The following is a 9,823-nucleotide window of genomic DNA, read 5'->3' as shown; positions in this document are numbered from 1 at the left end:
AGCTTCCGAATCGACGATCCACTTCGTTAAATATTATTTAGAGCATTTAAAACTTTTAGAAAATAAATTTCGTAATTTTTCGAAATCATAATAAAGTTCATCAAACGGGTATAAAATGAACGGTCAAAATCGAACAACGTCTTAAAAATGGATGATCGGATCCTTCAATTTAAGATCGGAGTTATTGATCTTTATCTATGTAGTGAATCGAATTTTCTGTCAAAAATTCAACCGATTTCGATTTTTTTACACCGTTAAACTAACAAATATCCCATACCGGCCGTTAAAAATTATCAATTTTGTAACATTTTGATCATAAGGTAAATAATATTGAAAAATTATAAAATTTATTTTCTAGACGTTTTAAATGCTCTAGAAAATATTTAACGGTGTGGATCGTCGATTTGTAAGCTCTATCATCAAAAACAACTTATGAGTACGAAGTCGATCGTACTCATAAGAGTGTAGTAGCCGGATTGTATATATATATATATGTACTCATAAGAGTATAGTAGCCGGACTCTATATATATATATATATATAGAGTCCGGCTACTATACTATCGATAGTACCAAGCCCTTGGTACTATTGAGTTTTCTACCGTTAGATCTACTCTTTGATCATTTCCACCCGTTAGATTATACTATTAAACCAACCACCCACTCAACCCTAGGGGACCACTATCAATTTAACCGGGGACCACTATCATCCTAACCGCATATCCTTTCATCCAACGACCGAAAACTCAATAGTACCAAGGGCTTGGTACTATTGATAGTACAGTAGCATAATTATATATATATATATATATATATATATATATATATATAGAATACGTCTCTCGTACTTTCGAAGAGGTTTTTGTGTTTCTAAGTTGTTTTTGATGATAGTACATTCAATTGAAAGATTGTCTCGATTAGGCAAAATTTACGTTATTGAAACTATCGAGAAACCAAATTTCATAATTTTTCGACTTCATTTACCAAGCGATCACATGGTCTCAAAAATACTATTTTAACGGTTGATGTGGCACGATTCTTCCGATTTGAAATTTCAGTTTTTTATCACTATTTTTTATGAAATTTTTATTTTCAGCCGTTCATTTTGAGATTATTCGTTCATTAGGCAAACAAAGTCAAAAAATTATGAAATTTGATTTCTAGATAGTTTCAATAGTGTAGATCATGTCTAACGAAACCGATCGCTGAATTGGATGTTGCAGCATCGAAAACAACTTACAAGCACACGGAGGCCTCTGTACTTTCGAAAGCACAGGAGCCTAATTCTACAGAGTCCGGCTATGGTGCTTGTAAAAGCATCAAGTACTTGGTGCTTGTCAATTTTTTACTGTTAGATCTACCTCTTTGATCATTTCCATCCGTTACATTATACTATTCAACCAATCATCCACTCAATCCTAGAGCTAGGCTCCTATGCTTTCGAAAGTACCAAGTTATTGGTGCATGTAAATTTTTGGCCATTGGATTAAGAAATTTGCGGTTAGGATGATGGGAGACCTCTAAGGTTGAGTGCCTGGTTGATTGAATAGTATGATCTAATAGGTGAAAATGATCAAAGAAGTAGATTTAACGGTAAAAAATTTATAAGCACCAAGTACTTAGTGCTTTTACAAGCACCATAGCCGGACTCTATATATATATATATATATATATATATATATATATATAGAGTTGGGCTAGAATACGATTAATAGTATTTGCCCTTTTTTCCTATCAAGTTTTTAGCCTTTAGATTAATTCCTTTGAATTATTTCTAATCATTGGATTAAATAGTATAACCCAACTCTCTCTCTATATATATTTATTATATGTATGTATGTAAAATAACAATTCAAGTGGTGCAGATTCATTACTGTACCAAGTACAAAATAGTTACAAAAAGGAATCTACAAAATCTGTTCAACATATATAGCCCACAAAACCAATCTTTCTCTCTTCTTTTACACAACAAATATAATGAGTGAAAGAATTGTACACCAATGAAACAATTAATGTACACTACTATAAGAGATCCCTTGAATGAATATGACAACTGTATGCTCTTTCCACTGCTTTCTAATTTATCTTCTTCTTTCTTTTCCTAAGGACATTTGCCTCAGGCTGTCCAGTAGGCCTTCATGGCAACGAGAAGCTTCTCCCGTTGGAACGGCCCGTCTTCGTGGTCGACAATCCGGCTATTCCATCTCATGCCATCAGTGACGCCCTTAATCTTCACCAGAACGTCGATGTCGTCGCGGATGATCACCGTGCCTTCCGGTCTTAGAATCCTATCCATCTCTAGCAGGATATCCTCCATCTCACATCTGACAAACAAATTGTTCCATATGTAGCATGTTAGCATAGATACCTACATGAAGACTAAAGGTTTAGTGCCTCTTTGGCCTGACTAGAGCTTCTTTGCTGAGGAGCTAAAACCAAAGTTTTATTGGAATCTGAGGTTTTTCTCTTTTGGGTCCAAAAGCTCTTTCTGACTTTCCACGGTGACGGTAAGCTCAATAAATTTTTCGCTTCGTAAGCCACACATTCTGCTTATCTAAGTCATGCTATTTAGGCACTTTATTGTAATGTTTAGCTAGTTGGAGTTGTTTAAAAAGTGCATTTCAAAAAACCTATACCAATTATAATCATTTTTTAAGAGCTAAATTCCTTATCGAATCGACTTTTTGCGGAAGCAGTTTAGTGGACCTTATCTCCTGTTTTTATTTTTTTCTTTAAATTTGGTTACAAATTATAATGTGTAGATAGGTATCTGCCAATCCCCCAGTCATTAGCTTTCTCTCACTCTTAAAAAGAGCAAATGAAAACTATTGATAAATACTTCTAGAATAGAAAAGCACTTCGGATCAATGAAGCACATGGAAGTAAAAATAATAATAATGATAATAATAATAATAAAAGAAAAGAATGAGAAAGCAAGGACAATATACAGTACCTGTCTTTGTAGAGGCTGAACAGAGAATCGGCATGAAGTAGATCATATGTCCTGGGATATGTTGACATGGCCTCACACCTGCAATGCAACAATTAAACACTCACCATCTACAAGTTGAAAACTCTTTAAATTATCACATCAATCAAAACCAATATATCAATATATACATTTTACAGTGAAAAAGTTATCACTATATGCCTATAAGATCTTGAGACTGCTAAGACTCACCAATCTTGGTAAGTTCCGATGAGCCCCCGCTCGTAGATCACCCCGAGAGTGTTAACCTTTGCGACTGTTGGGACGATGTTCATGACCCACACCGGATCGTCAACGAGGGCTGCTGCGAACCCACCAAGGCCGGAGTTCATGTCAAGCAGATTCCGGTACCGTCTTGGCTCTGCCAACTGGCGGCTATTCGCCTTGTAGTGTTCAACTCTTTTCCGCCACAGCTCGGAATCTTTGAAGAAGACTTCTGGTGTGATGCCTTCTAAAGTTCCGCTGCTTATCCTCGGCGGCAATGCCGTCAGTCTCTCTGGCCATCTCTTCAGCTCTCCTCCAGCAACCTCTCCAGGTGCGGCCACCTCAGGTAGGGGAGTGATGCAAGTATCCATCTTTGTGTACCTTAATGAGCAAAATTGTTTAAAAAATATTTGTCAGTAATGTAATTTCGTACCTTTTTCTGCTAGTACAATTGGAAGGACATTTATTTTCCATGTAAGACATAATCTAAAGTTGAATTTCCATTATTACGATCTAGAAGTGCACTAGAAACAACAAAGGAGTTAAACAAAGAAAAATATCAGAGCACATCCCTATTCTTTTTCTTTTTTTGATAGTATATGTATATCTGTATGTAAAGTTGACTTACATTCTCAATGTCACTCTAAAATAAAGCCTTAATTCTATAATTAATTCTTAATTTTGCCCCAATGTCTACTACATCGTCGGAGTTTCAATTCTAGCAACGTTAATTCTAATGACGGTGCTAACATGGCAACTTTTTCAAATCAATAGAGTAAGAGAATTTAGTTGTTATGCAGACCAAACTTGAAAACATACCAAGCAGCATCTGGGTCTTGATTAGAACAGAATTGGAGGGAACTTGCAAGGCCCTCTCTGTTGGCTTTGCAGCTGAAATGGTTGATGGGCTTCTGCCAGATTGCAATGTCCCCCCTCTCCACCAGCTTTGTCCAGCATAGGTTCCGTGCAGTCGCCTCGATGGCCGCCTGCTCTGCGCTCAGCTCCTCTGCTGGCCTCTTCCACCCCTTGAGATGCCGCTTCCAGTTGATTGGCGGCCCCGACAGGATCCAGTAGCCGCCCGGACGCAGAATCCGGTCGATCTCGATAATGTACTGCCCGTCTGTGCTTGCAGCATACATAGTAGCATGCAGTCATTATGTCAGAAAAGCAAAATCTTCATTTTGAATCTTTATTTCTTTAATTGCTGCAACAAAGAAAGTCTTTTTGTATTGTGACATACTAAGTAGGCAGGTTCAATCAAGAACACTGTAAAACTTAAAACAGAAAAGATGATTTATTCATTTTTATTTTATTTTTTAAAGAATGCTTATAGCTACATGCACACACTCTTCTCAAGCATGAGGTATTTGAACTCAGAACCTATTGCCTGAAGAGGAGGATACCAACCAACTATTCCAGTAGTACTGGTTACTTAAGAAAATCATATTATTAATAAGTTTCCATTGCAAGACAAAAATATTTTTTCAAGTTTGATTCAGAGAAGTGCTCTACTAAGAAATTAAAGATTGAAGTTCCAACCACGGACTGGTCATTTACTCTATTCACCGCGATTTGATATCCTTATGACAATTGGCGTCACAATTTACTTTTCTTTCTATTTAAGGAGTGGTAAATCTCTCCCCTTAGCTAAGCCCATTAGACTATTTTGATTGGACTTTTGCCAGTTCTATAATAAGAAACTATCCGTACAAGAAGGACTTACACGAAGATATAAAGGAGATCTTAACGAAAAAGGAGAGAGTTGAATATTAAACATTAAAAACACGACAAATTCTCATTCAATTTCCTCCCATTTAATTCATGTCCATATATTGTGCTTATCAAAGTATCCCGAGACCAGATGTGACCAGTTTCGAGAGACAAATGGTTATTTCAAAGAGAGACAATAGTAGCAGTAGTACCGTAGAGGTGCCAGGGAATGAGGCAACGGGAGCAGTGGGCCATGTCGAAGGCTCAGGCGGGGTAAGGGAGCCGCTTGGTGGCGAGGATACCGAGCATGGCGGGTACGCCTCGCTCTAGGGCGAACTGCACCTGTGCCTCGTGTGTGTCCTTGGGCGCAAACGACATTGTCAGCACCTTCCGTGACAGCAGATACGCACCCCAGCTCGCCACCTTTGTAACAGCACCATTACTTAGATATACACAGTTAAGCTAAATCTGTAGGGTCAATCTTAGCTGTTCATCACTTTGCAAAAGAGAATACTAAAGTCTTAAAATAGAATGCAAAGTTTGGTTTCCTTTAATTCTTCAAGTGCTGAAACAAAAGGATGGTTTCAGAATTGAATCAGTTAATACATCATCTTGTATAGAGACACAGTGGCTTCTGGTTCATCTCTTGGAGACAACTTGCTTGCTGAATTAGCTACTAGCTGCCAAATTACATGCTAGAGATGATATAATTGTTGAATTGTGATAATCTTAAAATAGCTTAATGACTGGATAGTTAATTAACTCTTTGGCAATTGAATCAACTGTTACATCATCCCTTCATGTGAAATCAAATGGAGTTCAAAAAATAGAGTTTGAAAAATGAACCTAATTAAAACAAGGATTCAAGGTTTGCACCTTAGTTACAGTAAACTGAAGTAGGTAGCCTCAATGATACTTTATCAGAAGTTCAAATAATGCAATGTAACTCTTTTAAAGTAAAATATTTTATTTGGTCAAACTGGAAAAGTTTCTCACTGTAATGGTCGTTCCTCAGGAGTTTAATAAGAAATAAATCACACATTGGTGACATATAAAAAATCAGAGAACTTATATAAAAACATTAAGAAAATATAGTAGAAAAATGTGTAGTCCATGCAATTTCACTCCTTTTTTAAGGACAAAGTTATTAAGAGAGCTGACGTTGATAGTGGCCTATGGATTTGTTCAATTTGTTTACTATTTCTTGACAAAATGTAATCACATTTAATGTATCTCATCTATTCAGAAAATATTTATCCTACACCCCAAAGAGGAACACTGTTTTTGCAGGATTTAGTATTTGCATATCAAAAGTTGCATCTACAATGAAAGTTAAGCATTAAATAAGGTTACATCTCATGTGAATCTAGGTAAGCATTAAATAAGGTCTCATGTGAATCTATGTTGACTTGCTATTAGTTTATCGCATTGCCAGCTATTTGCAGAAAAAAATAAACCTAGCACGCATGTGTAGTTGTGGAATCTAAACAAGATTTACATAAGCAACTGAATGCCGAAATCTTGATCTAAATCCCACCAAATCTTAGATGTAACTTGCACTTTTGCTAATATGAGCTACATAGGCGTGATTCGAAAGGAAGTTATGTATCATTTCCAAAATCGAGTGTTACTATTGCTTTAGAATGTTATCCTGATATACTGTTGATGTGCTAACAACATATAGGAACTACTTATGAGGAACCGAGAGTTGTCGCACCATAATTAGCTGGAAAGAATAGCCAAATGCGATAATATAACTAGTAGAATGAGCACATTGTTGGCCTATTTTCAAAGCAAAACTGAATTTACATTTTTCTGTTAAATATTATGGGATCTAAGTAATGAATTAAAATCAGGAAAACCAGCTAAAAAATTTAGCTTTTTGGCCATTGGATCGAGACAAATGAAAGGCACGTTGGTCAAAGATCTATAACACCAACTTAATTTCCTTTGATACCTACTCTCTGATGAATAATTAAAATATTCTTAATTTACTTAAATGGTCATAATTTGGTAAAATGGTTTCTCCAAAATGCTTTTTTTTTAAAATTTTTTTTAATGTAAAATTATGTATCTCCCAAACTACTGTCTTTACATGCAGTTGATTGTAATATATATATATACATACGAGCAAAAAATACTTTTATGTTATATTGTAGATGTACTGATAAATATATATGACATTTTTAAAGTTCGTGCACAAACTAATTAATTGAAAATTACTATATCATACGCACTAGTTTTGGCATTTGAAAGCATCCGAATATTATGGAGCTGAAAACGTATGTAAACACCGTCATACACCTATAGGCCATTCCTTCAACTTTAATCTTTTAAATTGATATTCCCTCAAAATATTTGGTTTTTCAAAATTTAGCACATTAGATTTTTCAAAATTGAGAATTTTTAATCAAATTTGTGAATAATTTTATCAGATTTAATTGTTTTGATCACTTTCGAGTAAATAAAATTAGAATATTCAACTACTATTAACTAATAAAGTCATTAAACTTTTTTTAGAAAAAAGAAATGCTACTTGTTCATTAAACTTTCTGGTGCATATCTTATACTCTCACCATTCAAGATTTACACAAATTTTTAAAAATTTGATACTAAAAGAAATAAGAAGTGATAAGATAAATGTAAAAAAATTAAGAAGCCCAAAAAGAGTTGGCCCTTAGATGATGAGGATGTAATATATACGACCACTTTTAGATATAAGAGTACTATTGCTAAAAAAAATTTGACTCAACTGATGAAAAAGTTTGAATTAAGAATATTAAAAAATTTAAAAAATTTAATTAAAGAATAAAAATATTATGCATTTCGGAGGTGTGCAGGTACTCCAACTCCAACTCCGTGATGCGTTCTCTCTCCGATCTTTAGACACTTCTATCCTATGTCTTATGACAATATTTAACCGTTACTTTGCAGATTTCATATTCGATCCAACATAAGCAACCCAAAAATAAGCAATAAATAAAGTAAAAATATCATATATCAAGAATAAAAAAAAAAAAATTATCTAAAGAAAAAATATTACCTGTCTATATAAAAAAAAAATTGGAGTACACTTGTCTAAAAATTTATTTAATTTTTTTATTAGAAAAAAAAATATAATAAAACTGCTGTGATGGAAGGAACCTTAAATAATAAGGCGTAAAATTTATATTTATTTTAAGACGTAAATGAAATACTGCTTTTATAAAACTCGACTAGAATGCTATTAGTGCTATTAAATTATCGATGTGTGTAATCTTCTAGAATTGAGTGAGTGGTTGGTTTAATAGTACAATCTAATAAGTAAAAGTAATTAAAAAATTTGATAACACAGAGTGTTTGGTGCTATTGATAGAGGATATATACTAGTCGGACTCGCTCTTATATTTATAATCTTGCTTTGCTCTGATACCATGTTAAAGTATACGAAATAAGGGGCTTACCCCGCAGCCGGTATCGAGGGCGGTCCTGACGGAGCCATCGGCGATGGGGACGGCGGCCCTGGCGATGTCGTCGATGTAGCGGTCAGCGCCGGAGGAGAACATGGTGCCGCCACCGGGGAAGCGGAGCACCTCCCCCTCGGCGCGGATCCAGTTCTGGCCGCCCTTCTCCTCCACCAGCTCCGTGTGCGGCGCGTTGGCGAACCACGCCACGTCGCGGCTCTCCGGCCACCGGAAAGGCGTCCGGTACCCGCGGGGCGCCGGGATCAGGCACCGCAGCTTCTTCTCCGGCCGCGGCGGGCAGTGCCGCTCCCGGTACTCGAGCCGCTCGCGCGGGAACTGCAGGGAGAAGCGCTGCCCCTCGCACGGGGTGTGCTCCGACAACTTGGCGTCGCAGGAGGGGAATTGACGAACACGCGGTGAATCGGAATCGGAATTGATATCGGAATTGAGATCGGGATCGGGGGCGGAGTGGTGGAGGGAGAAGTCGAGGGTGGTGGTGTTGGAGGAGGAGGAGGAGAAGGAGGAGGAGGAGACGAGGGTGGAGGTAGCGGGGTTAGGGTTACAAGAAGAAGAAGGAGAGGAAGAGGAGGAAGGGGAAGAGAAGGGGAGAGGGGAGGGGGAGTGGAGGAAGACGGCGAGGAGGTAAGAGGCGGAGCAGAGAGCCGCGACGAAAGCGATGGCCAGAATGTTCGACTTCTTCCAGCTGCCGGGCACCGGCAGCGTCGGCAGCCACGCCGTCGGCATACCGGATTTTTTTTTAAAAAAAAATTATTTAATTTCAATTATGGATTTTTTTTTTTTTTTTTTTAATTTTTTGGGGTGGGGGGTTGGTTTGCTGATGAGGGGAAGGAAGAGGGAAGGGGGGTTATGAAAAGGGAGAGAGAGAGATGGCGTTGAAAGACAAGAGCACGAGGGAGCTGGACCGGTAATGAAGATTTTTTTTTTTTTTTTTGGTTTGTTTGGGGACAGACAGAATTGGACTTTCGGTTTGGTCCTTCAACTTTGACGTGCTTGACATTTGGCACCTTAAACCTTAGTAATAATTGTTGGGGGAAACTTCAAATACCCTCGTGTGGTTTCGCACTTTCTCATTTTAGTGCCATGTGATTTCAAGTGTATCAAATTATTACCATGTGGTTTCGCACTTTCTCACTTTAGTATCCTGTGGTTTCAAGTGTATCAAGTTAGTACTCTGTGATTCAATTTTCTCTTTTTATTATCCATTTCGGGGTATATAATTTAACAAAATATTAAACTATAGGACACTAAAGTGAAAAAGTGCGAAACCACAAGGTACTAACTTGATACACTTCAAACCACAAGGAACTAAAGTGAGAAAGTGCGAAACCGTAGGGTACTAACTTGATACACTTTAAACTACATGGTACTAAAGTGAGAAAGTGCGAAACCACATGGTACTAATTTGATACACTTGAAACTATAGGGTACTAAAGTGAGAAAGTGCGAAACCATAGGAT

General features: G+C 37.1%; 1 pseudogene; it reads right to left on the bottom strand.

Annotated features, from left to right (window-relative positions):
- On the bottom strand, window positions 1,836-9,220 carry LOC109727487 (annotated as a pseudogene).

The sequence above is a fragment of the Ananas comosus genome, linkage group 22 (genome assembly GCF_001540865.1).
Source record: "Ananas comosus cultivar F153 linkage group 22, ASM154086v1, whole genome shotgun sequence".
In the NCBI taxonomy this organism is placed as follows: Eukaryota; Viridiplantae; Streptophyta; class Magnoliopsida; order Poales; family Bromeliaceae; genus Ananas; species Ananas comosus.
The sequence above is the reverse complement of the archived record's forward strand: the minus strand, read 5'-3'. Positions and strand labels throughout refer to the sequence as shown.